The sequence below is a fragment of the Aquarana catesbeiana genome, linkage group LG03, assembly GCF_042186555.1.
Source record: "Aquarana catesbeiana isolate 2022-GZ linkage group LG03, ASM4218655v1, whole genome shotgun sequence".
NCBI lineage: Eukaryota > Metazoa > Chordata > Amphibia > Anura > Ranidae > Aquarana > Aquarana catesbeiana.
Genome location: NC_133326.1, coordinates 701,191,172 through 701,217,771, shown reverse-complemented (window position 1 = coordinate 701,217,771; position 26,600 = coordinate 701,191,172). Strand labels below are relative to the sequence as shown.

At 46.0% G+C, this 26,600-nt stretch overlaps 1 protein-coding gene across 1 annotated transcript in view; it reads left to right on the top strand.

Annotated features, from left to right (window-relative positions):
• Window positions 1–1,385: 1,385 nt before the first annotated feature.
• LOC141134874 (proteinase-activated receptor 1-like) overlaps window positions 1,386–26,600 on the top strand; it is a 64,832-nt gene continuing 39,617 nt past the window's right edge. Inside the window, exon 1 of the mRNA XM_073624306.1 lies at window positions 1,386–1,490. The gene's annotated coding sequence lies outside the window, so the exon portion shown is untranslated. The remainder of the gene's footprint in view (window positions 1,491–26,600) is intronic.

Genomic DNA, 26,600 nt, shown 5'->3' with positions numbered 1-26,600 from the left:
GATATATAGGATCCGCAGGGTTGTGTCAGATAAAGGATCCCGGGGGGTGCCAGATATAGGATCCACAGGGGGGTGCCAGATATAGGATCCGCGGGGGTGCCAGATATAGAATCCGCAGGGGGTGCCAGATATAGGATCCCCGGGGTACCAGATATACGATCCCCGGGGGGGTGCCAGATATAGGATACACAGGCGGGTGCCAGATAAAGGATCCACGGGGGGGTGCCAGATATTAGATCCACAGGGGGGTGCCAGATATAGAACTCCCGGGGGGTGCCAGATATAGGATCCGCAGAGGGGTGTCAGATATAGGATCCGGGGGGTGCCAGATATAGGATCCGTGGAGGGTGCCAGATATAGGATCCACAGGGGGTGCCAGATATAGGATCCCTGGAGGGGCCAGAGATAGGATCCACGGGGGGGTGCCAGATATAGGATCCACGGGGGGTGTCAGATATAGGATCCGGAGGGGGTGCCAGATATAGGATCCCTGGGGGGGCAGATAGAGGATCTCCGGAGGGGTGCCAGATATAGGATCCACGGGGGGGGCCAGATATAGGATCCACAGGGGAGTGCCAGATATAGGATCCCGGGTGGGGGTTGCCGGATATATAGGATCTGCAGGGTTGTGTCAGATATAGGATCCACAGGGGGGTGCCAGATATAGGATCCGCGGGAGTGCCAGATATAGGATTCACGGGGGGTGCCAGATATAGGATCCATGGGGGTGCCAGATATAGGATTCGCGGGGGGGGTGCCAGGTATAGGATCCACGGGGGGTGCCAGATATAGGATTCGCAGGGTTGTGCCAGATATAGGATCCCGGGGGTGCCAGATATAGGATCCGCAGGGGGGTGCCAGATATAGGATCCCCTGCGGGGGGTGCCAGATATAGGATCCGCAGGGGAATGCCAGATATAGGATTCCCGGGTGGGGGGGCCAGATATAGGATCCGCAGGAGGGGGCCAGATATAGGATCCTCGGGGTGGTGCCAGATATAGGATCCGCAGGGGAGTGCCAGATATAGGATCCACGGGGGGTGCCACATATAGGATCCGCCCGGGTGCCAAATGCTCTAGGCACGCCCCTGGCTATCGCTACTCCTGTCAGCCTTGTAACAGAAGAAAGGCGCCCGCATCCCTACAAAAAACCATTGCGCCCAGGGCAGCTGTCACTCCCACCCACCCCTTGTCCCGACCCTGGTGCCATCATCTACATACAGAAATAGAAGGCACAATGTAAATTAAACAGTGTGTGTTTAGTATCATAATTCTCCCTGCCTGCACTGTGTATGCAGTTCTTCATTATCAGCTGAAAACTAGATTTGAAGATTGTCTGTCCTAACAAGGGGTTAAACATTTAGAAACCGCCCTCCTGCATTGTATGGGAATAAAGGATAGCTCAGTATGCGCGGGGACGGGACAAGGAGAAACTGTCCAGAAATTCTTAGAATCTGCCTTGACACCTTCTCTTTAGAAACATCTAAAAAGGTAAGAAATTATTATTTTTTTATTTTTTTAGGCATGCTGGGTAAATGAGAACATATAACAAACATAGATTGGGGGGTTCTAAAATTTGACTGCAAAAGTGAAAATACGCTTTAAGGTGCCACCTCCATCCTTCTCTCTACTATTTTTATTCTTCCCAATGTCAAGGATATATCTACGACATGCTGTGCTGCAACTCTAAATATGTGATGCAACAAATGTATAGATACTTGGCAGGGTTCGCTGTGTGCTCCGTACTGTCATCACATACAATGAGAAGAAGGCAAAGGGCTGCCTCTTAACCCTCACACTGCCGCGGCTTGGGATCTGACAAGTGAGACCCCCAAGTGGCATGAAATGTGAAACCCCATGTTAGTCAACGAGTGCTGTCCTAATTAGCAATCGCAGGTGTGCACAGCCTGTTGCATTATGGTGTGTACCCCAAATCTCAAACACACATGCATGTGTGTGCATCTATATATACATTATACTGACAGTGTCAGTAGGGCAAAACACAGTGTCAGGAGGACAATGGGCAGTGTCAGTAGAATAATGGACAGTGTCAGTAGAGCAATAGACATGGTCAGTAGAGCAATGGACATGGTCAGTAGAGCAATAGACATGGTCAGTAGAGCAATGGACAGTTTCAGTAGGACAATGGACATGGTCAGTAGAACAATAGACAGTTTCAGTAGAGCAATGGACAATGTCAATAGAGCAATGGACATGGTTAGTAGAACAATGGACATGGTCAGTAGAACATTGAACAGTGTCAGTAGAGCAATGGACAGTGTCAGTAGAGCAATGAACATGGTCAGTAGAACAATGGACATGGTCAGTAGAACAATGAACAATGTCAGCAGAACAGTGAACAGTGTCAGTAGAGCAATGGACAGTGTCAGTAGAGCAATGGACATTGTGAGTAAAGCAATGGGCATGGTCAGTAAAGCAATGGACATGGTCAGTAGAGCAATGCACAGTTTAAGTAGGACAATGGACATGGTCAGTAGAACAATGGAGATGGTCAGTAGAACAATGAACATTGTCAGTAAAGGAATGGACATGGTCAATAGAACAATGGACATGGTCAGTAGAAGAATGGACATGGTCAGTAGAACAATGGACATGGTAAGTAGAACAATGGACATGGTCAGGAGAACAATGGACAGTGTCAGTAGGGCAATGAACATGGTCAGTAGAACAATGGACAGTGTCAGTAGAACAATGGACAGTGTCAGTAGAGTAATGGATAGTATCAGTAGGGCAATGGATAGTGTCAGTAGGGCAATGGACAGTGTCAGTAGGACAATCAACAGTGTCAGAAGGACAATGGATAGTGTCAGTAGGGCAATGGACAGTGTCAGTAGAACAATCAACGGTGTCAGAAGCACAATGGATAGTGTGAGTAGGACAATGGACAGTGTCGGTAGGACAATGGATAGTGTCTGCAGGACAATGGAATAGTGTCCCATAATTGATATTAGGGGTGGAAATAGTGCCCCATCATTGGTGTAGATGGGAGGAATAGTGCCCCAACATTGGTGTTTGTGAGGAATAGTGTCCCTATGTTGATGTCAGTGGGAGGAATAGTGTCCTATCATTGGTGTCAGTGGGAGAAATAGTGTCCCATAATTGGTGTCACTGGAAGAAATAGTGTCCCATCTTTGGTATTAGGGGGAGGAATAGTACCCCATCATTGGTGTCAGTGGGAAGAATAGTGCCTAATCATTGGTGTCAGTGGGAGGAATAGTACCCCATCATTGGTGTCAGTGTCAGTGGCACCGAGGACACGGCGCTGTGCCGCAGGACAGGGAACTATGCCCCACTGTTGCTGTCTGTGGGGAAATAATGAACGAGGAGCAGGATAAAAGCAAGCATGGCCACAGTTTGGAGACCACTGACATACAACAAACTGGACTAGCCATTTTCTGTGCAAGTGTTTATTTTAAAATTAGCAGTTAAAAATATCAAAGACTGAGAGCTTTGCAGCAATCTGCTGGATAAGCTAACTGCAAATAAAAAAATTAGACAACTAACTGAACAGAATGCTCGAAAAGCATCAGCGTCTGATTGGATGCAGCCACTGATCGCCCAAAAAATTTCCAGCAGGCTCCTTTGAAAAAAAAAGGCTGGCAGGGTCACCCAAGAAAGGGGTGTTCAACCTTTTGACCTTCATGGGCCACACTGGAAGAAGAGGAATGGTCTTGGGCCACACATAAAATACACTAGCAATAATGATAGCTGATGAGTAGAAACAGTTGGGCAGATCACAAGTTATCAAATACCTATCTGAGATATAAAACTTCATTTTTTTAGTAATATTTTTTATTATAAAAGAGGGCAACATAAAACGAGTGCGATAGTTGATAAACTAACACATCAGTATCTGGTTGGATGGATGTAGTAGCAATTCTTAATGAATTCTCAAGTTGCTCCTCAGATATTTTGGTCCTGATTTTGCCCTTCATGTGCTTCATCTTTGAAAACAGTAGCTCACAAATACAGATGTTGCCGAAAACTGATGACATGAATAAGGCGTGATTGTGAAGAGTGGAAGATTTTTCTTTGGTAAGATAAAACTTATAAAAATCCAGTAAAGAGACATTGTCAAATTTTTCTTCGGCTGCATGTGTTCTCTAAGTGTAAACGCATTTTTACCAAAAATGTTTTAAAAAGTTAAAATATTTTTAAGTAAGTTTATGATTTTGTGTTGGGCCCCATTCATAGCCATCCTGGGCTGCATGTGGCCCATGGGCCACAGTGTGAACACCCCTGCACTAAGCCAATTTGGGCTGATCAGAAATTGGATGAAATTCGCTCAGCATATAACCAGACTTTTACCCATCCCAGAAAACACTTCCACGCATTCTAAGACAAAAATACCAAAATAGACATCTAAGACATCAGTGACCTCTGGGGAAAAATACAGTGACCTCAGGGACTGCCTGCTTCTATTTAAATTTCTTAAATAACATCAATTCACATAATTTTTTACTGGAATACATGAAAAGTCATGTTCCCAATAAACTCAAGCAAATAATACAAAAATAAGAATAAAATCAAATAACTCAATGGCTTTATTCTTAGTTTATGGAAAACAGGAAGGTGGGGAAAAGCACTGTGCCATGATCAAATCATAATGAACATAACTTTGAAATAATAAAAATAAATTGTTTATTCCGTGGGTGATGAAGCATACAAGTTCCAAGAAGTTGCCAACCAATTAACATTGCAGGACCAAGTTAACCTGGATACAGAAGCCTGGAGTAGAGGCAAAGACTAGACGGAGGGTCAACATGACTGGGTCAGAAGGGGTTTGAGAATAGGAGGAGTAGTCAATAGGTGGGGCACGTAAGTGTGGGCACTTACCTGACTGATAAAAGAGAGGAGCAGGAGTGGCTTCAAGAGTTGGTATGTGGTAAGGGTCTGGGAGGAGCTTAGTCGGAAGAGAGCTCAGATGGGACATCTTCAACCCTGCTGTCTCCCGATGCTGCAAAATGAAAAGAAAAAGACAATTTGCCCTGAGTGACTTGGAGAGCTTGATGTCACAGCTCAGGGCTGCTGCAGCAGCGAGCGATGGCCAGGACTGGCTGAAAGAACAAGTGACCGGGCTGCCAGAGGGAGTTAGGCAGGGGGACCCAGTTTCACCCCCTCCCGCCTCTACACGTGCTGGGAAGTCAAGGCCTTCGGTGCGCTTGAGTCCTGATATGTCTCCCAGGGTTCGGCGCCACTCCAGGAGCCCTTCATTGAACCCTCCAGGGCCATCCCCCAAACGCCGGCCTGCTGTGGCTCAGGGGTGCCCTGAGAGTAATCCCCATCCTCGGCGATAACCCACGGGGGAACCCGTGTGACGAGCTCCCTGCTCCCGCCACCTCCCCTGCATCTACTGCTCACCCGGACCAGAGGGCAGCACCGCTGGCAAGTCCGCAGGCGGGTGGTGCTTGACGCGGGAGAGTATTTCCAGTGGGACCTGGCCTGTTGCGGCCGGAGTCCCTCCCTCCCGGCTTCAGCTCTGGCTACGGCAAGATGGCACTGCGGGTGATGTCAGCGGGGGGCATGCCTCGTCTTTGGCAGTGGACTCCAGGGTGCGCCGCGGCAACATGGTGGCTCTTGCAAGCCCGGCAAGGTTGAAGGCGTAGCTGAGCGCTTCTGAAGAGGAGGATGGTGTAGTCCGGTCTGCGGTGGATTCTGGCCCAGCGACTGGGGGATCGGTGCATCCTAGGCAGCCTGGTAAATCCTGCTTTGTCTGCTGTGTCCGGCTCAAACAGTATGGTTGCGGATGTGAGTGGGGTGTTGGCAGTGGACAGCGGTTTGGGGGTTGTGGGTGCTGCAATGCCTGGGTGGGGATGTGACAGCTTTGGGGGCATTGTTGGGGAGTTTGCGGCAGCTTATCCAGCAGTTGGAGGGGTCTGCAATGCCCAGTGCGCCTACTGTGGCGTGGGTGTCTGGGGGTCCTGTCATTCCCAGTACAGTGTCGGGGGCGGCTGGTGGCGGTGTCCAGTGGTCAGACCCCTGGGGTTCCCTCTGTTCGTCCTCCTGTTGTTACCGTGGCGCCGGGGACCACTGGGGCAACTGAGACAGGGAATTCCACATCTCCGACTGTGGCGGTCAAGTTTGAAAAAGCTGATCCGAAAGGTAGGGATAAGGATGCTGTTAAGGAGGTGGATGGCATGCGGTTGGCGGATTCGGCAAAGTGTGAGGTGTATGTGTGCTTCAAAGGACCATGGGGGACACATCTTAAGTCCTAAGTTAAATGTCAAAGGAATGGAGGTTACTCACAAATACCGTATCTGCTGTAAAGGCCAGCCAACATCCCAAACTAGAATATGTATGTGGTTTCCCCTTACTGGTGGGACTTTAAAAGCATGGACTCGTAGAACAAACAATATTATAAAAAATATAAATTTTATTAAATACTATACAACATATAAAATTGATACATACACATGAAGAAATCTCTGTACAAAATGGCTCTCAAATGCACAGTGTTCGTGAAAAGTCATAGAGGACTCTTCATGCAGAATATAAATATATAATTAATTACAACAATGCATAAATGTTTCCTACGCGTTACGGAGACACACCTCCTTCTTCAGGGATATTCAGATATGCATTTAATTAAAGTATGATGATCTAAAATAAAACAGGCATATCTTTAATGGCAAAGTCACACCTTCATAGTGTTCCTCCATCCACCCACCAAGTAGCGAAAAACAAATCAAGACAAGGCAGGCATATATATGTTGTTCTATACTCACATGCTCAAAGGTAGCAGCCGAGAGCAATGGATCACTGGAAAGTGGCCAGATGGCCAAAGGGAGCAGGTGGATGAAAAACAAAGAAAGGTTGGAAAGAAGGGGGAGAGCTTCCTGAGGGGGGAATTGCGGAAGCAGTGATCCCCTGAATGCAGCCCGGGACCGCGGCAGCAGGAGGCTGGGAAATAGAGTATATATATATGCTTTCTACCTCCATATATGAGGAAGGTTGGCTATAGTGGATTTACCTGGAATGACTTTATGAATTTTGCAATATATATGTTGATTATTATGGTCAGCTTTTTTACTTTATCCACTCTATTTCCCAGGCTCCTGTTGCCGTGGTCCCGGGCTGCATCCAGGGGATCGCTGCGTCCGCAATTCCCCCCTCAGCAATCAGGAAGCTCTCCCCCTTCTTTCCAACCTTTCTTTGTTTTTCCATCCACCTGCTCCCTTTGGCCATCTGGCCACTTTCCAGTGATTCATTGCTCTCGGCTGCTACCTTTGAGCATGTGAGTATAGAACAACATGTATATGCCTGCCTTGTCTTGATTTGTTTTTCGCTACTGGGTGGGTGGATGGAGGAACACTATGAGGTGTGACTTGCCATTGAAGATATGTCTGTTTTATTTTAGATCATCGTACTTTAATTAAATGCATATCTGAATATCCCTGAAGAAGGAGGTGTGTCTCCGTAACGCGTAGGAAACATTTATGCATTGTTGTAATTAATTATATATTTATATTCTGCATGAAGAGTCCTCTATGACTTTTCTGGAACACTGTGCATTTGAGAGCCATTTTGTACAGAGATTTCTTCATGTGTATGTATCAATTTTATATGTTGTATAGTATTTAATAAAATTTATATTTTTTATAATATTGTTTGTTCTACGAGTCCATGCCTTTAAAGTCCCGCCCGTAAGGGGAAACCACATACATAAGCCCTAAGTTAAGGAGACGATCAGTAGGGGTGAGTGTGTCGAGATTTTTTCCTTGCTTCCCTTCAAACTGGACAGGGTAATGCCGGATGAGACCAATAAGGAAGAGAAGCGTAGGTATCGCTTGATTCTGTGGACGTTCTCTAACTGGCTGCAAGCCTCTGCGATTCTGGCCAGTGTCGTGGGGAATAAGGCTCCGGAGCATGCTTTGTTCTGTTACTTGGATGCCATCGGCGAGGCGTACCGAGTGTACGGTGGTACAGCCTGGATGCGGTACGATGAGCAGTTTCGCCAGCACAAGGCGGTTCGGCTATCCTTGTGCTGGGATCACAAGGACATAGGTCTTTGGATGAAGCTGATGACTTCAGTGATGGTCAGCACGCCATTTCAGTCCGGGGCCAGCGGTCCTGCAGCCTCTGGACTTTTGGCCAATAAAAGAAAGGGGTATTGCTGGCAGTTCAACGAGGGCACCTGTAAATTTGGATCCTCCTGTCATTTTAGGCATGAATGCTCCAGCTGCGGGGGCTCACATTCAGTCACTTGTTGCTTCAACAAAGGTAAGGGACAGCTGAGAGAGTCTGTTGGAAAAAGGGAAGACTCCGGTGAAAGCAGCAAGGATGCGGCCCTATCCCAGTAGGTATCCAGATAGACGGGTGGCTTTCCTACTTGAACTGGGGTTTTCAGAGGGGTTTTCTATTCCATGCCGTCTTCGATCTATTCCGTCTGACAATTTGTGTTAAGCTTTGTTGTACCCTGAGGTGGTTTCAGCGAAACTATTGAAGGAGGTTGAGTTGGGGGGTATGGCTGATCCTTTTAGGCCCTTCCTTTGGATGGTTTGGTGGTTTCTCCTCTGGTTGTGGTTCCTAAGAAGGAACTTAACAAGTTCCACCTCATAACTCACTTATCCTACCCCCAAGGGGGTTCCGTAAATAAAGCCATTGATCCGAATCTGTGTTCGGTTTCTTATACTTCACTTAATGTGCCTGTTAGCTGGGTTCGTAAGTATGGCCAGGGTTCTCTTTTAACTAAGACTGATATGGAAACCACATTCCATTTGTTGCCGGTTCACCCCCCATAATTTTTATCTCCTGGGCTGCCTTTGGCAGGGGCTTTTTCCAGAACAAGAGGGTACACTTTAACTGTGATAACATGGGGGTGGTAGGCTTCCTCTCCACCGGTGATTCGATTGCTGCAACATTTGGTTCTGTCCTGCTTGAGATTTAATGCTTTTATGCACGCTGTGCATGTTCCAGGTTGCACCATCTCCATAGCTGATTCTCTTTCTCGCTTTCAGTTTATGTCTTTTTTATCCGGATTTAATTTTTGTTTGGTCTCATATGGTGGCTCGCACTCAGTGGTGCATGGCAGGTTCGGTTGTTAGTTTGGATAAGGCAAGGATTAAGATCAACAGGGAAGGGTCTCACTTTGTGAGAAAAGAACAACTTTGTTGTTCTGCATGTGGACATGGAACAGGAATCTTGGCAGTATTTTAGGGGTGATGGGGTGCATTTCAATGTGGTTGGGATTGGTATGTGGTGCCTGAGTCTGCAGGATGGCCTTCAGAGGGCCCTGCGGGTGTGGAGGGGTGCACAAACATAAGGTGTCATGTTTGTGCATTGGTGGCGGGGCACGAGGTCCTTGGATGGTTATAATTAGGGGCAAAAGGTACATTTGTAGGGACCCATCTGAGGTACGGCTCCCATTATTCTGGCTGGTGGCACCTGCAATGTTGGGTTTGTCTCCAAGCCAATGCTTTCTGAGGCTGGAGGCCTATAAACTGGTTTTGCAGGTACTTGGAATGTATGCCCATAAGGACCTCGGGGGCTTCTGGAATACTGTCTGATGTTTATGTGTTAATGTGTTAATATGTGAATATGTTAACCACTTCAGCCCCAGAAGGATTTACCCCCTTCCTGACCAGAGCACTTTTTACAATTTGGCACTGCGTCGCTTTAACTGCTAATTGCGCGGTCATGCGATGCTGTACCCAAACGAAATTTGCGTCCTTTTCTTCCCACAAATAGAGCTTTCTTTTGATGGTATTTGATCACCTCTGCGGTTTTTATTTTTTGCGCTATAAACGGAAAAAGACCAAAAATTTTGAAAAAAATGATATTTTCTACTTTTTGTTATAAAAAAATCCAATAAACTCAATTTTAGTCATACATTTAGGCCAAAATATATTCGGCCACATGTCTTTGGTAAAAAAAATGTCAATAAGAGTATATTTATTGGTTTGCGCAAAAGTTATAGCGTCTACAAACTAGGGTACATTTTTTGGAATTTACACAGCTTTTAGTTTATGACTGCCTATGTCATTTCTTGAGGTGCTAAAATGGCAGGGCAGTACAAAACCCCCCCAAATGACCCCATTTTGGAAAGTAGACACCCCAAGGAAATTGCTGAGAGGCATGTTGAGCCCATTGAATATTATTTTTTTTTGTCCCAAGTGATTGAATAATGACAAAAAAAAAAATTACAAAAAGTTGTCACTAAATGATATATTGCTCACACAGGCCATGGGCATATGTGGAATTGCACCCCAAAATACATTCAGCTGCTTCTCCTGAGTATGGGGATACCACATGTGTGGGACTTTTTGGGAGCTTAGCCGCGTACGGGGCCCCAAAAACCAATCACCGCCTTCAGGATTTCTAAGGGTGTAAATTTTTTATTTCACTCTTCACTGCCTATCACAGTTTCGGAGGCCATGGAATGCCCAGGTGGCACAAACCCCCCCCCCCAAATGACCCTATTTTGGAAAGTAGACACCCCAAGCTATTTGCTGAGAGGCATGGTGAGTATTTTGCAGCTCTCATTTGTTTTTGAAAATGAAGAAAGACAAGAAAAAACTTTTTTTTTTTTCATTTTTCAATTTTAGAAACTTTGTGACAAAAAGTGAGGTCTGCAAAATACTCACTATACCTATCAGCAAATAGCTTGGGGTGTCTACTTTCCAAAATGGGGTCATTTGGGGGGCTTTTGTGCCACCTGGGCATTCCATGGCCTCCAAAACTGTGATAGGCAGTGAAGAGTGAAATCAAAAATTTACGCCCTTAGAAAGCCTGAAGGCAGTGCTTGGTTTTCGGTGTCCCGTACGCGGCTAGGCTCCCAAAAAGTCTCACACATGTGGTATCCCCGTACTCAGGAGAAGCAACAGAATGTATTTTGGGGTGTAATTTCACATATTCCCATGGCATGTTTGAGCAATATATCATTTAGTGACAACTTTGTGCAAAAAAAAAAAAAAAAAATGTGTCTCTTTCCCGCAACTTGTGTCGCAATATAAAATATTCCATAGACTCGACATGCCTCTCAGCAAATAGCTTGGGGTGTCTACTTTCCAAAATGGGGTCATTTGGGGGGGTTTTGAACTGTCCTGGCATTTTATGCACAACATTTAGAAGCTTATGTCACACATCACCCACTCTTCTAACCACTTGAAGAAAAAGCCATTTCTGACACTTTTTGTTTACATGAAAAAATTATTTTTTTTTGCAAGAAAATTACTTTGAACCCCCAAACATTATATATTTTTTTAAAGCAAATGCCCTACAGATTAAAATGGTGGGTGTTTCATTTTTTTTTTCACACAGTATTTGCGTAGCGATTTTTCAAACGCATTTTTTAGGGGAAAAAACACACTTTTTTAAATTTGAATGCACTAAAACACACTATATTGCCCAAATGTTTGATGAAATAAAAAAGATGATCTTAGGCCGAGTACATGGATACCAAACATGACATGCTTTACAATTGCGCACAAACGTGCAGTGGCAACAAAATAAATACATTTTTAAAAGCCTTTAAAAGCCTTTACAGGTTACCACTTTAGATTTACAGAGGAGGTCTACTGCTAAAATTACTGCCCTCGATCTGACCTTCGCGGTGATACCTCACATGCATGGTGCAATTGCTGTTTACATTTGACGCCAGACTGACGCTAGCGTTCGCCTTAGCGCGAGAGCAGGGGGCGACAGGGGTGCTTTTTTTTTTTTTTTTATTATTTTTTATCTTATTTTTAAACTGTTCCTTTCATTTTTTTTTTTTAATCATTTTTATTGTTATCTCAGGGAATGTAAATATCCCCTATGATAGCAATAGGTAGTGACAGGTACTCTTTTTTGAAAAAATTGGGGTCTATTAGACCCTAGATCTCTCCTCTGCCCTCAAAGCACCTGACCACACCAAGATCGGTGTGATAAAATGCTTTCCCAATTTCCCAATGGTGCTGTTTACATCTGGCAAAATCTAAGTCATGAAATGCTCGTAGCTTCCGGTTTCTTAGGCCATAGAGATGTTTGAAGCCACTCTGGTCTCTGATCAGCTCTATGGTCAGCTGGCTGAATCACCGGCTGCATTCTCAGGTTCCCTGTTGAGACAGGAGAGCCAGAGAAAAACACGAAAGACGGTGGGGGGGGCATTCCCTCCCACTGCTTGTAAAAGCAGTCTAGAGGCTAATTAGCCACTAGGATTGCTTTTACATAAAGCCGACCGCTGACTGAAAAGAATGATACCAAGATGATACCTAAACCTGCAGGCATCATTCTGGTATAACCACTTAAAGTCGTGAATGGCGTACCTGAAGACAAAAAAATGGTTAACAATAAAACACAGTAAACGGTAAAGTATAAAAAATTGCATACCTGAAAAGCAAACATGATAAAACATAATAACAATAAAACATTGCAGAATAGAATACAGTAAAAAAAGAGCAGAACAATAGAGAGTGAATAGAGAGAGAGAGAACAATAAAACGACAACTATTTTTTTTTATTTTATATATTTTTTTTTTTTTTTTTTTACACTTTTTTTTGTAACTAACTTTTATAACTGTAACCGGTTCCAGGTTCGGGTCTCTCAAAATGTGATGGCATCTTGGAAGACCCTGTGAAAGTGCGCCTAGTCTGTGCAATGCTATACCCTACGCTAATACTCAACTAGTGCATGGTAGCGTTCAAAACATTCACCAATGCAAAGACCAGGATTGTCAGGACAGGAGGGACAATAATAGCGGGTGTCACGCCTATATCCGCGCTTTCTGCAGACACAACATCTTTTTTTGGGGGGTTTGTTGGGTAGGGGTACTCGGGAGAACATAAAGAAAATGCCTCTCATGCAGCCGACTGCATTTGGTTGGGAATGTGAATGGGGGAATTACGGGCGCTGCAGAAGTGGTGGGTTCCCAATTAGGATTGGCGAATGCAGCAGGAAGGGCATTATGGGCACGACAGGCCTGTGTTTGTCTTCTTCTTGGTGGCAGCGGGACACTACTTGTGCTTGCCGCCTCAACAGCTAGAACTGCACTTATGGGACTCGCCACGTCACCAAGTGTTACTGCAGTGCTGGTTTGACTACGACCGGGGTGTACTAGGCCGCTGATGCTTGCCAGTTCACCAAAACGCTACCAAAAAAACTGTTAGCGATCGCAGGGATCAGGCCTTACTCTGTGAACGCTGCAGTTATGCGTTTAGTGTTTTGTAAGTGTCAGTGATCGATCGATACTGCACTTGGGTGGGCTGGGCTGGGCCGGGCGGAGGGGCAAAACGCAGGTGCTAGCAGGTATCTGGGCTGATCCCGCTAACACTGCGTTTTTGGGAACCCTAAACTGCTGGGGACGCTAGTATAGATCTGATCGGATCAGATATTGATCCGTACAGATACTATACCACTAAGGGAGGCGTATGCTGCGTGCGTGGGTGTTAGCGGTACTGGCGCTAATCTGACGCTGCCTGGGGCGACGCATATCACCGCCGGGCGATCAGGGGGCTAAACCTTTATTCGGTAATAAACGGCGGGTGCCCTGACACTATAAAAAGTAAACGAACTAACCAGCGTCACCCGTAACAGTTATACGGTGATCAGTGGTGAAAGCGTTAACTAGGGGGCAATCAAGGGGTTAAAACATTTATTAGGTAGCATATGGGGGTCCCTGACACTATAAAACGCTGACGGCGAACCTAAATATTTACCTCACTAACTAGCGTCACCAGCGACACTGATACAGCGATCAGAAAAATGATCGCTTAGTGACACTGGCGACAGGGGGTGATCAAGGGGTTAAAACTTTGCCCTAACACACTAACTGTCACAAACTGACACCATGCAGTAATCAGAAAAAAAAAATAAAACTGCTTGGTGTCAGTGTGACGGGGGAGGGGTGATTGGGGGGTGATCGGGGGGGATCGGGGGGGTAAAGGGGGGTGTTTTGTGTGCCTGGCATGTTCTACTGTGTGTGTGTGTGTGTTGTGCACTCACATTACAGTCTTCTCTCCTCGGTGCCAGAACAGAAAATACAGAGCCGAGGAGAGATGACATCATTTCCTTTGCTGCTGTTTAGCATACAGCAGCAGAGAAATGATTTCATTGGCCGGTGGTGATCGCGAGGGGGGGGCCACGAATGGATGGCCTCCCCCTCACCTCCGATCACCGCTGGACAAAAGCCGACCACCTCGGGCACCAGGGGGGGGTCCGATCAGACCCCCCGCCCGCGGGAGGCAGATCACGTACAGGTACGTGATTCTGCCTGCCCGTGCCATTCTGCCGACGTATATCGTCGTGAGGCGGTCGGCAAGTGGTTAATATGTTATGTTATTTTTTGTTATTAAAAGCCTGCTATGGCCATTAAACTCCAGTTGGTGTCATGTTTGGTTAATATATCATAAGGGGTTGGTGGAGTGGTGGTCAGGCAATGGGTCAAAGCCTCTTTGGTACCCTAGTCATGTGGTGTACCTGAGTCTGGAGCCACATGGATGATGAAGAAATTCCTGTGTTGGTTGAAATATCAGCTGGACCACGGGCAGGTGGAAGATGATAGCCTCAGCCAGGAGTTCCAAAGAGGTGTCTCATGTACAGCCTAGTAAACCGAGAGGACCAGGGATAGACTCCTGTGTGGATCCTGGGGGAAAACAAGCTGGACCCTTGTGTGGATCCTGGTCACCAGCTTGTTCCCCCCCCAGGGTCCACACAGGAGTCTACCCCTGGTCCTCTCGGTTTACTAGGCTGCACATGAGACACCTCTTCGGAACCACCTGCCCGTGGTCCAGCTGATATTTCATCCAACACAGGAGTTCCTTCATCTTCCATGTGGCTCTAGACTCAGGTACACCACAATCCAGGTTAACTTGGTCCTGGAATATTGATTGGTTGCCCACTTCTTGGAACTTTTATGCTTCATTACCCAAGGGATAAACTATTTATTGTTATTATTTCAAAGTTATGTTCATTACGATTTGATCATGGCACAGCACCTTTCCCCACCTTCCTGTTTTCTTTTCTCTTGATCTCATTGGTTCAGGGGTTTGGAAAAGCAGTGGCCAAAGCTAAACATCACATTATCCACTTGGACAGTTGTCCATGCGCCTGGTTAATTGTTTTCCATTCTTAGTTTCTGTCCTCTCATCTATCAATTTTCAAATCTTCAGGTGAATTCACTAGCTTAAAAGGTATGTAAATGACCATAACAGGCAGACCTTTTTTTCTCAGAAAATAGGTACAGGAACTCTAAAATGACCCGCTCAAAAGACCCCTCCCCCCACACCGCATCAAATAGTGGGTGTGGTCACTAACAGTGGGAGGGTTTTAAAGGAGTGCCATACATACAGAGTGCAGAGTTTGGGAAGGCGGGGTTACAAACTGAGTGCAGTGTTTGGGGGTGACCTGAATACAGAGTGCAGAGTTCAGCCTTCTTCCACAGTTGCTTCACTCTGCATCACCCATCCACATCTAACTTTCACCCCTTTTCAGCTCTGACCTCTGCATGCAATACCCCCCCCCCACTCCTCTGCCCCCCATCTTCTCCCCACCTCCTTAAAAGCTCCACCGTCTTCCCCATGTCTTACTTTTGTTTGTGTATTAGGCTGAAGCACCCAGGCTGCTTTAGTACCTCCCCACACACTGTAGTTGGCTCCACCGCTCTCACTTGCGGGGAGATTATCCAGGGGGGGTGTCGTCATCCACACTGCACCCCAGGCACCAGAATCTCCCTTGTCCCCATCCTGCATTCAGTGGGGGCAACTCAGGAGATCAGATCTGTGGGAGCCATTGAGAGACAAGCTGTCACTTGTAAACACGGAAGCCGGAATTCTGTGTTTACGAGTGATAGTGGTGAGCAGGGAGCAGAGGGCCTGAGCCAGAGGTGGTGGAACTGAGTTCCACCAGGTTCCAGCTGAACAAAAAAAGCCACGATAACAGGTATACCTATAGGATGAGGTCAATGCCATTATACATTGCCTTGAAAAAGTATTCATACCCCTTGAAATTTTGTCATGTTACAACCAAAAGCGTAAATGCATTTTATTGGGATTTTATGTGATAGACCAACACCAAGTGGCACATAACTGTGAAGTGGAAGGAAAATGATAAATGGTTTTTAACATTTGAAGGAGGTCATTATGGATGATGCGTAATACATAAGGATCCCATTTAAAGGGGACAAACGCCCTATATGACCTGCCATATATTTGGGGGTCATAGTTGTCAGGTGAGAGCACATCTGGTGGAAGGGAAGCATTGCAGTGTGGAGGAGTGGTGGTGTGCACTGAAGTGGTGGATAGGAGAGGCACACAAAGTTTTTTTTTTTTTAAAAGAGACTTTTTTCTATAGATTTTTTTTAAAAAGAGTCTTTATTTGATATTTTGTTCGATGTTTTATGTACGACTTTTTATTTAAATATGTTTGATGTGATATAAGGGGTAGAAACACATAGAAGCACATGATATAACTTTTGGTGATAGATAATGGTTAGCAAACAATGGATCTCAACAAGCCGCACATCAATGCAGACCCACTGGTATTGAAATGAATTGGCAATTTCAGCCTGGATTCCCACCAGGCCACGCATCTAACATGTTTCACTCCTCCCCTCTGAGCTTAATCGTGGGGAATCCATTACAGGCTCACAGATAGGGGCTAACTTCAAACCTTTTATTGGTTTTTATTTTACCCCTGTCTTCAGGGCTTAATCGACAACAACGTGCACAAACCAGAAGTGAACTGGACCTGCAATGTTTTTTTTTTCTACAGTGTAATTTCAAGCACATCTTGTTGGCAGCTTGTTTAGCAGCCTTTGGAAACATGTTGACTACTTTTTGGATTGTACCCCTGCCTTTTAATGGAATAAAGTTGCATCTGGACCTCTTAGCAGTGTCATAGTTCTTCAGAGATAACCAAGGCAAGTAAGGTCACCCTGCCTGTGCTGGGGCTGCCAAGAAATGGACTATCATCTGAGGGACTGCCCTAAATAAATGCAAAGGAAGCCTTTAAACTAGAACGCGATGCTGCTAAGAGCCAGACAGTCAGGCAAGACAACTCCTAACTCATATACTGAAAATATGGCGGTAAATTTCCCTGTTATGTGTGGATGCTTCAGTATCCAAGAGATCAAGTGCCTCTTTGACACCTGGTCACAAGTCTCTACTCTACCAGAAGAACCAAGTTCAGTGATACTTCCCCAAGAAGAAAATTAGCCTAGATACCCTGTGGATCTCGCTGACAGTCACTAATGAACTCTCCATAAAAGTAGTCAAGATCCCCTGAATGAAATAGAACTGTGCTAACAGGATCACAAAACAGAAGAGAAAAGTAGTCATGCGGCATCCAGTAGGGGACAATCAGGCCAAGGCTGGACACCAGGTATTTGCCCGGTGGGCTGTGGCTGCCAGGCCGCTTGTTTTAACAAGAGCTGGCTATGCAGGGGTCCCCAACCCCTGGGCCATGGACCAGTACCAGCCCGTGGCCTGTTGATGACTGGGTCACGCGGTGGGAAGTAAGCAGTGACTGCGGTTTAGACAGGAGTGACACAGACCATGGTCGCTGCTCACCTCCCACTATGCGGCCATGCCTTTGTCTCCTCTCCTGGCGGCAATTGATGGGCACAGTGGTGGCAATTGATGGGCACAGTGGCTGCATTTGATGGCACAGTGGCTGTGTTTGATGGTACAGTGGCTGTGTTTGATGGTACAGTGGCGGCAATTGATGGGCACAGTGGCTGCAATTGATGGTACAATGGCATCAATTGATGGCACAATGGCATCAATTGATGGCACAGTGGCTGCGTTTGATGGTACAGTGAGGCTGCAATTTATGTTTTTTTACAGAATTTTTCAGTTTGTTTGCGCCCCCCAAAAAATTTTGAGCACCAGCCGCCACTGACCTAAATTACTACATCAAATCCTTGGAGAGTGACCTTTGGGTTTCTCACTACTAAGTATTCTAGTTTCTACGATACATAGGTGGTGTGTTGTATGCTTCAAGGCACAACTGTGGATAGTCAATGTTTTTAAAACTGTTTCATATGTTTCTGTAAATAAATAAATATACTTTTTTACAAAACTATGTAGTTAGTGTTGTGCCTATAGAGTCCCTCATCCAAAAACCTCACTTCCTCAAACTCAACCCGTCCAAAACCGAGCTCATAATATTTCCTCCTCCACGTGCCTTCTGACTTCTCTGTCAGGAGTAATGGCACAACCATCAACCCGTCCCCACATGGCAGGGTGCTAGGTGTTATCCTGGATTCTGAATCCTCCTTTTGGCCCCACATCCAATCACTTTCCAAAGATTGCCACCTCAACCTCCGCAACATCTCCAAAATACACCCCTTCCTAACCAATGACACCACAAAGCTCCTAATTCACTCCCGGGGTATTTCTGGCCTTGACTACTGCAACTCCCTACACATGGGCTTACCTTTATATAGACTATCCCCTTTTCAGTCCATCATGAATGCTGGTGCCAGACTCATCCACCTTACAAACCGCTGAGCATCTGCTAACCCTCTCTACCAATCTCTCCATTGGCTGCCACTCAAATATTCAAAATACTAACAATAACTTACAAAGCCATCCACAACTCTGCCCCCAGCTACATCACTAACCTGGTCTCAAAATACCAACCTACTCGTTCTCTTCGTTCCTCCCAAGACCCCCTTCTCTCTAGCTCCCTTGTCATCTCCTTCTACGCACGCCTCCAGGACTTCTCCAGAGCCTCTCCCATCCTTCAGAACTCCCTACCCCAATCTGTCCGACTATCTCCTACTCTGTCCACTTTTAGGTGATCCCTGAAAACGTATCTCTTCAGAGAAGCCTATCCTGCCCCCACCTAACAACTCTACTTTTATTTTCTTCATAAGCTTATCCTCCACAGTTATTACCTTTTGTATCACTTGACTAGGGTTGCCACCTTTTCTTAAAGTCAAACCCAAACACTTTAGCGGTCTAGGGCAGCTTTGGGTAGTAATGCGGTGTGCATAGCATGGGTGTGGCCAAATTGCTCTTGCTCAGGCTCCAGAGCCTCTCCCATCCTTCAGAACTCCCTACCCCAATCTGTCTGACTATCTCCTACTCTGTCCACTTTTAAGTGATCCCTGAAAACGCATTTCTTCAGAGAAGCCTATCCGGCCCCACCTAACAACTGTACTTTTATTTGATTCAACAGCTCATCCTCCACAGTAATTACCTTTTGTATCACTTGACTAGGGTTGCCACCTTCTCTTCAAGCCAAAGTCTTTAGCAGTCTGGGGCACCTTTGGGTAGTAATGCGGTGTGCATAGTGGCCAAATTGCTCTTGCTGACATAATCGCCCCCCCCCCCTCCCCCCCCAGTTATGCCGAACCTGCGCCCAGACAGCCGCCCGCAGCTTCGGGACAGCAACAGATTTGTGTGCGACTATCTTGTTTACTTGGGGAGTTGCAGCCCGGTCTGAATAATATGTCTGGGTTTCAGTCTGCCTGTAACCCGAACACATGATTCAAAACCCGGACAGTCCGGGTGAATCCCAAGCAGGTGGCAACCCTACACTTGCCCCTCCCTTTTAGATTGTAAGCTCTAAAGAGCAGGGCCCTCCGATTCCGCCTGTATTGATTTGTATTGTAACTGTACTGTCTGCCCTAATTATGTAAAGCACCGCGCAAACTGTTGGTGCTATATAAATCTGGTATAATAATAATAATTATTTTATTTTCTAGGGTGTCTTCTTTTAGAAAATAGATGTTTGTGGCGTTTCCTTAATCTTCGGGCCTTCAGATTTTTTAAACGTGTACAAAAAAATAAATGCAAAATCAGCTCTAGCAGTGAAAGAGTTATGCCGCGTACACACGGTCGGACTTTTCATCTACAAAAGTCCAACGGACGCTGACGGACTAAAGCTGGCTGGTAATCCGATCGTGTGTGGGCTTCTCCGGACTTTCAGCAGACTTTTTCAGCCTCAAATCCGACGGACTTTAGATTTGAAACATGCTTCAAATCTTTACGTCGTAACTACGACGGACCCCGAAATCCGCTCGTCTGTGTGCTAGTCCGACGGACAAAAACCCATGCTAGGGCAGCTATTGGCTACTGGCTATGAACTTCCTTATTTTAGTCCGGTGTACGTCATCACGTACGAATCCGTCGGACTTTTGTGTGGTCGTGTGTAGGCAAGTCCGTTCGTTAGAAAGTCTGCTGCAAGTCCGCCGAAAGTCCGCCGGAAGTCCGCCGGAAGTCTGTCGGACAGGCTGTCGGACTTTTGTAGACGAAAAGTCCGACCGTGTGTACGCGGCATTAGACAAGCAGTTAACCCTTGATGTGCAGGACCAGCCCCACGGCAAGGTATAATGTTTTAGTTTCCCAGAGTTTGCCAAATTCTAAAGCCTACAGGGCTACAATGTAACAAAATGTTTTGTTTTTTTTGTATCTGTTAAATAGCAAACAGGTTATTCTGGTCCATCCAAAAACACGTTTAACCCTGTCTGGATCATTAAATATAAAATAAATAGATTGCATACCGCAGTCTTGGTGGGCATGTTGGTACGAGACTAATGGTATGCTATTACTGTATTTAATCACTTAGCAAACCAGAACCATTTGGAGAGCGTTCAAATTCATAAATGAGTGGTATTTATTTTACATGACCGTCTGCCAATCTATCTGTCTTTATCTAGTAGACCAGGGGTCTCCAAACTTTCTAAACAAAGGGCCACTTTACTGTCCTTCAGATATTAAGGGAGCCGGACTGTGGCCAGTGGGAGTAGAAACGGTCCCAACGTCTGTGGGAATAAACAATGCCCCATCGTTGGTGTCATTGGGAGGAATTGTGCCCCATCATTGGTGTCATTGGGAGGAATTGTGCCCCATCATTGGTGTCATTAGGAGGAATTGTGCCCCATCGTTGGTGTCATTAGGAGAAATTGTGCCCCATCATTGGTGTCACTAGGAGGAATTGTGCCCCATCATTGGTGTCATTAGGAGGAATTGTGCCCCATCATTGGTGTCATTGGGAGGAATTGTGCCCCATCATTGGTGTCATTGGGAGGAATTGTGCCCCATCATTGGTGTCATTGGGAGGAATTGTGCCCCATCATTGGTGTCCTTGGGATAAATTGTGCCTCATCATTGGTATCATTGGGTAGAATTGTGCCCCATCGTTGGTGTCATTAGGAGGAATTGTGCCCTATCATTGATGTCATTAGGAGGAATTGTGCCCCATCGTTGGTATCCTTGGGAGGAATTGTGCCCCATCGTTGGTGTCATTAGGAGGAATTGTACCCCATCGTTGGTGTCATTAGGAGGAATTGTGCCCCATCGTTGGTGTCCTTGGCAGGAATTGTGCCCCATCGTTGGTGTCCTTGGGAGGAATGGTGCCCCATCGTTGGTTTCCTTGGGAGGAATGGTGCCCCATCGTTGGTGTCCTTGGGAGGAATGGTGCCCCATCGTTGGTGTCCTTGGGAGGAATTGTGCCCCATTGTTGGTGTCAGTGGGAGGAATTGTGCACCTTCATTATTGTCGGGGGGATTGTGCCCCATTGCTGGTATCTGTGGATGAAAGAGTGCCCTAAGGGCCAGATAAAAGCAAGCAAAGGGCCGCATCCGGCCCCCAGGCGGCGGTTTGGAGACCACTGTAGTAGACCATCATTCTAAGCTCTTCAGCAAAGAACATCAGTCCATAGGCTTTGGTAATGCACATCAGTGGTCCCCAACCCCCAGGCCGCGGACCGGTGCCGGTTTGTGTCCTGTCGCTGACCAAGTCACACAGCAGAAGATGAGCCGTGACCGCGGTCCGCACAGGTCTATCACAGACCAGGGTCCCTGGTTATTTCCTGCTGTGTGACCACACCTGTGTGTCCTCTCCAGGCTCCTCCGCCCGCCCGGCCCACATTGTCTTCCTTGTCTGCAGGGCAGACTTCAGATTGGAATGCAGAGCTCCCCCTACCCTGCTGATAGGATGACATTGTGGGCCGGGTTGGCGGGGCAGAGGAGCAGGGAGAGGACACACGGATTGTTATCAGCCTCTGCCCTGCAGGTAGGAGTCCTGAGCAAGGGAGGCAGAGATTGATGTTAGAAAGGAGGGGAGGGGGTAGACTGCAGGGGCAATGTAATGTAAAGGGGTGCTGTGATGTAAAGGGGGTGCTGTAATGTAAAGGGGGTAGTGATGTAAAGGGGGCACTGTAATGTAAAGGGGGTAGTGATGTAAAGGGGGCGCTGTAATGTAAAGGGGGGTAGTGATGTAAAGGGGGCACTGTAATGTAAAGGGGGGCTGTGATGTAAAGGGGGTGCTGTAATGTAAAGGGGGTTGTGATGTAAAGGGGGCATTGTAATGTAAAGGGGGGCACTGTAATGTAAAGGGGTGCTGTGATATAAAGGGGGGCACTGTCATGTAAAGGGGGGCTGTGATGTAAAGGGGGCACTGTAATGTAAAGGGGGGTTGTGATGTAAAGGGGGCACTGTAATATAAAGGGGGCTGCACTGTAAAGGGGGACTGTTACAGTGCCCCCTTTACAGTGCAGTCCCCTTTATATGAAAGCCCCCCTTACATTACAGTGCAGTCCCCTATATATCACAGTGCTCCCTTTACATCACAGACCCCCTTTACAGTGCAGTCCCCTTTATATTACAGTCCAGTCCACTTTACATTACAGTGCCCCCTTTACAGAGCAGTCCCGTTACATTAATGTAAAGGGGACTGCACTATAAAGGGGCACTGTGATGTAAAGGGGGCTGTGATGTGAAGGGGAACTGGGGACACTGTGGAACTGCTTTAAAGGGGGAACTGTGATGTAAAGGGGAGCTGTGGACACTGATATAAAGGGGGGATTGTGCTGTAAAGGGGGGTTGTGGTGTGAAGGGGGCTGAGGACAGGCTGGGTGTAGACTGCAGTAGACTTTTCTGGGCTAATAAGGAGTTTGTAGTTGGACAAAAATTAACAAGGGTTATTGGTCACAAGTTGGGTACTATGAGCTGCAAAATTCTCAAGGTGGGTCTTCCAAGGCTTGGGTCTATCCTGGAGACTCCCCATTAAGGTGTTGGGTGCTCCTCTGAACATTCCTGAAAGATCTGCCACCAGCTGCAAAGCAACAAAAGAAGGTTCTTGGGTAAAAAAAATACGGTGAATATTTCAATCTACTCTGCTCTTCTGTTGCGGGAAAGACATTTAAAAAGTGTTATTATCTGCATGCAAGACATGGGTCTAATAGTCAGCAGTAATCTGGAGATGGAAGCCAACTGAGAACACATGCTACAATTAAAGGAGTTGTAAACCCTCGTGTTTTTTCACCTTAATGCATCCTATGCATTAAGGTGAAAAAACTCCTGGCAGTCACTGGCCCCCCGGCCCCCCGTTTTACTTACCTGAACCCCTTCATCTCCTCGGCGGGGACGCGCTGTCCCTCTCTCCACGGGGGTTCTCGGCTCTTGATTGGATAGATTGATAGCAGCATAGCCATTTGCTCCCGCTGCAAATCCAATGGGCGTGGCCGAGTCCGGCATTCGTGTCTGTGGATGCAAATGCTGGACTCGGGAGCACACCCGCAAGGTAACCCCCCAAGGGAGAGCTCTTCTCCTAGGAGGTTATCTGATGCGGGGAGGAGCGGCGAGAGCCACCTGGGGAACCCCAAAAGAGGATGTTCGGGGGCCACTCTGTGCAAAACGAGCTGCACACTGGATCTAAGTATAAAACATTTAAAAAACGATCCTTTGCAATCACTTTAAGCAAGTTACAGTATATAATGTTTCTCTTCTAAGAACAAAACTGATCCTCCTTTGAAAAGCATACCGAAAGCTTCATCAAGGGGTGGTCAGAGCAGGAACAGAGGAGGTGAAGCCCTTCCCTTTCAATGCATATGGTCAATAAAGACGGTGAACCTTGGTCAATGGTCAGAAAGTAGGATCTCCATCACCTATTAGAGGATGTCATTGTTCTAGATCCCCACATGGCACTCTGAGTGTAGCGAGCCACCCACAGATAAAAGGCTCACCCTGTTTTACTAGTGTAGTGCTACAACAATCACATTGTATTTATATACCATTTATATATAGCTCTATGACCTTTATGGATAGTTTTTCCTCCAGTTCTGATAAAAGCACAAACCCATTCACTGAATTAATCTTCTGTCATCATGTTAATCAGTTCAGAAGGAATCTTTCTTCATTGCTCAGTGCTTAGCCTGTGGTGAGGATGGAGGTCTGTCTACTTTTACCTCTCTTCCTTCTACATGGGGTCACCTTGTTCTTCCAAGTGAGTGCCGACAATCAGATGGAGGGTAAGTACCCGGCTTTGACATTACCAATTGGACTTCACCAGGTCAACAAAATAGATCAACAGAGTGGGCTCCTATCTTTTGCAATCCACTCACATCGTCACTAGCCGGGTAGGACCATACACCACACAGCTGCTGTTGAAAAATGTGGTTGACCTCACAAATTAAATCTAAAACCAAGTTTAGCAAACATGCCTTAGACACAGGAAGTTAGCTGGATAATCCAGGGCTAAAAAAAGCTTTTCTAAACATGCAATAATATGGGGTCTATTTATACTGTAAATAAAATTTGAAAGCCATTATCCCAACGAATCTCCATGTACATTAATTCTGGGCAAAAACAAATGTTCTTTAGGCACTTTTCTCTTCTGAATTAATGTCCTTTTATTATGAGCAGTATAATTATTACACCACATTATAGCCACTAGATGGAGCTGAGGAGCATAGGAAGCACACATCTTTGTAACAAGAGATACAATGTAACTCTAGAGAACACTAGCGGGATTTTTTTTTTTTTAATAATTCTTTATTTTATTTCATTTTAAATAGAGGGAATTAGCAAATGCATGTAGCCATAAAGTAAATAATAGATACATGTAGCCTAAATAAACATGCATTTTTGCTCAATTCATACAATGCAGATTCGCTGGATGAATGCTTATGCAATTTTTTTTTATATAAATAGATTTATATTTAAGGGTAACAATAACTAGTCAATCACAATTTCTGTTTTACTGGTCACACGGTCGGACATTGATCGGAAAATCCGACAACAAAATCCATGTATTTTTCCTGACGGATGTTGGCTCAAACTTGTCTTGCATACACACGGTTGCACAAAGTTGTCGGAATTTTCCGATCATTCTAAACGCAGTGACGTAAAACACGTACGTCGGGACTATAAACGGGGCAGTGGCCAATAGCTTTCATCTCTTTATTTATTCTGAGCATGCATGGCACTTTGTGCGTCGGATTTGTGTACACACGATCGGAATTTCGGACAACGGATTTTGTTGTCAGAAAAATTTATAGCCTGCTCTCAAACTTTGTGTGTCGGAAATTCCGATGGAAAAAGTCAGATGGAGCCTACACACGGTCGGATTTTCCGACAACACGCTCCGATCGCACATTTTCCGTCGGAAAATCTGACCGTGTGTACGGGGCATAAGAATGTAGTAGACTAATGCCGCGTACACACGAGCGGACTTTTCGTCGGACTGAACTCCGAAGGACTTTTCAACAGAGTTCCTACGGAGTTCCGATAAAACGGACTTGCCTACACACGATCACACCAAATTCCGATCCTTTCGAACGTGATGACATACGACCGGACTAGAATAAGGAAGTTCTTAGCCAGTAGCCAATAGCTTGCGTCGTTTTTGGTCCGTTGGACTAGCATACAGACGAACTGATTTTTCAATAGGAATCGAGTCCGTCGGAAAGATTTGAAACTTGTTCTATTTCTAAGGTCTGTCAGATTTTAAGACAGAAAAGGTCCGATGAAGCCCACATTCGATCGAATTGTCCGATGCATTCGTTCCGTTGGACCTTTGATGCCGAAAAGTCCGGTCGTGTGTACGCGGCATAACATCTGATTGGTTGCTGTGAATTACTTTTTTGCATTCTCAAGCATCATGCAGTTTTTTTTTTTTTTTAACAAAATTAGCACACACAGTATGTTCCCATCAACAAAAGGGTAAATATACTAATATACTGTAGGCTAAATAGTTGATTCATAACACTCTGGTATGCAGTATTGGCCTATAATGCAACGCTAAACTGTACACATAGTGTATAGTTAAAGTGTATGTAAATCTTATGGTCTAATCACACTTGCAAATGCACTCTGCTGGCGATTACATGAGAGAAACCCAGCAGGGGGTTTCCGTAATACCATCCAAGTAGGCAACCCCATTGAAAGTAACTAGAGGCTGCTGGCTCTCGCAGATAATCACACCCACTTGCATGTAATCTTTCATGCTGTGATCACATGTGAGTAATCTGCCCTGGGTGCAGGCAGTCTGCGTCCAGAGCTGACCACTCGCATGTGATCACAGCATGAACATTTACATGTAAGTGGGTGCGATTTGCTGTGAGAACCAGCAGTCTCCCATTCCTTTAAATGCAGCTACCTACTCGCAGCTAACCGCGGGGGCCCCCGCTGGGGTTCTCTCATATGATCCCCGGCAGAGTGCGTTCACAAGTGTGAATGCATCCTAAACAATAAGTTATGCCGCGTACACACGGTCGGACTTTTCGTCTACAAAAGTCCAACGGACGCCGACGGACTAAAGCTGGCTGGTAATCCGTTCGTGTGTGGGCTTCTCCGGACTTTCAGCAGACTTTTTCAGCCTCAAATCCGACGGACTTTAGATTTGAAACATGCTTCAAATCTTTACGTCGTAACT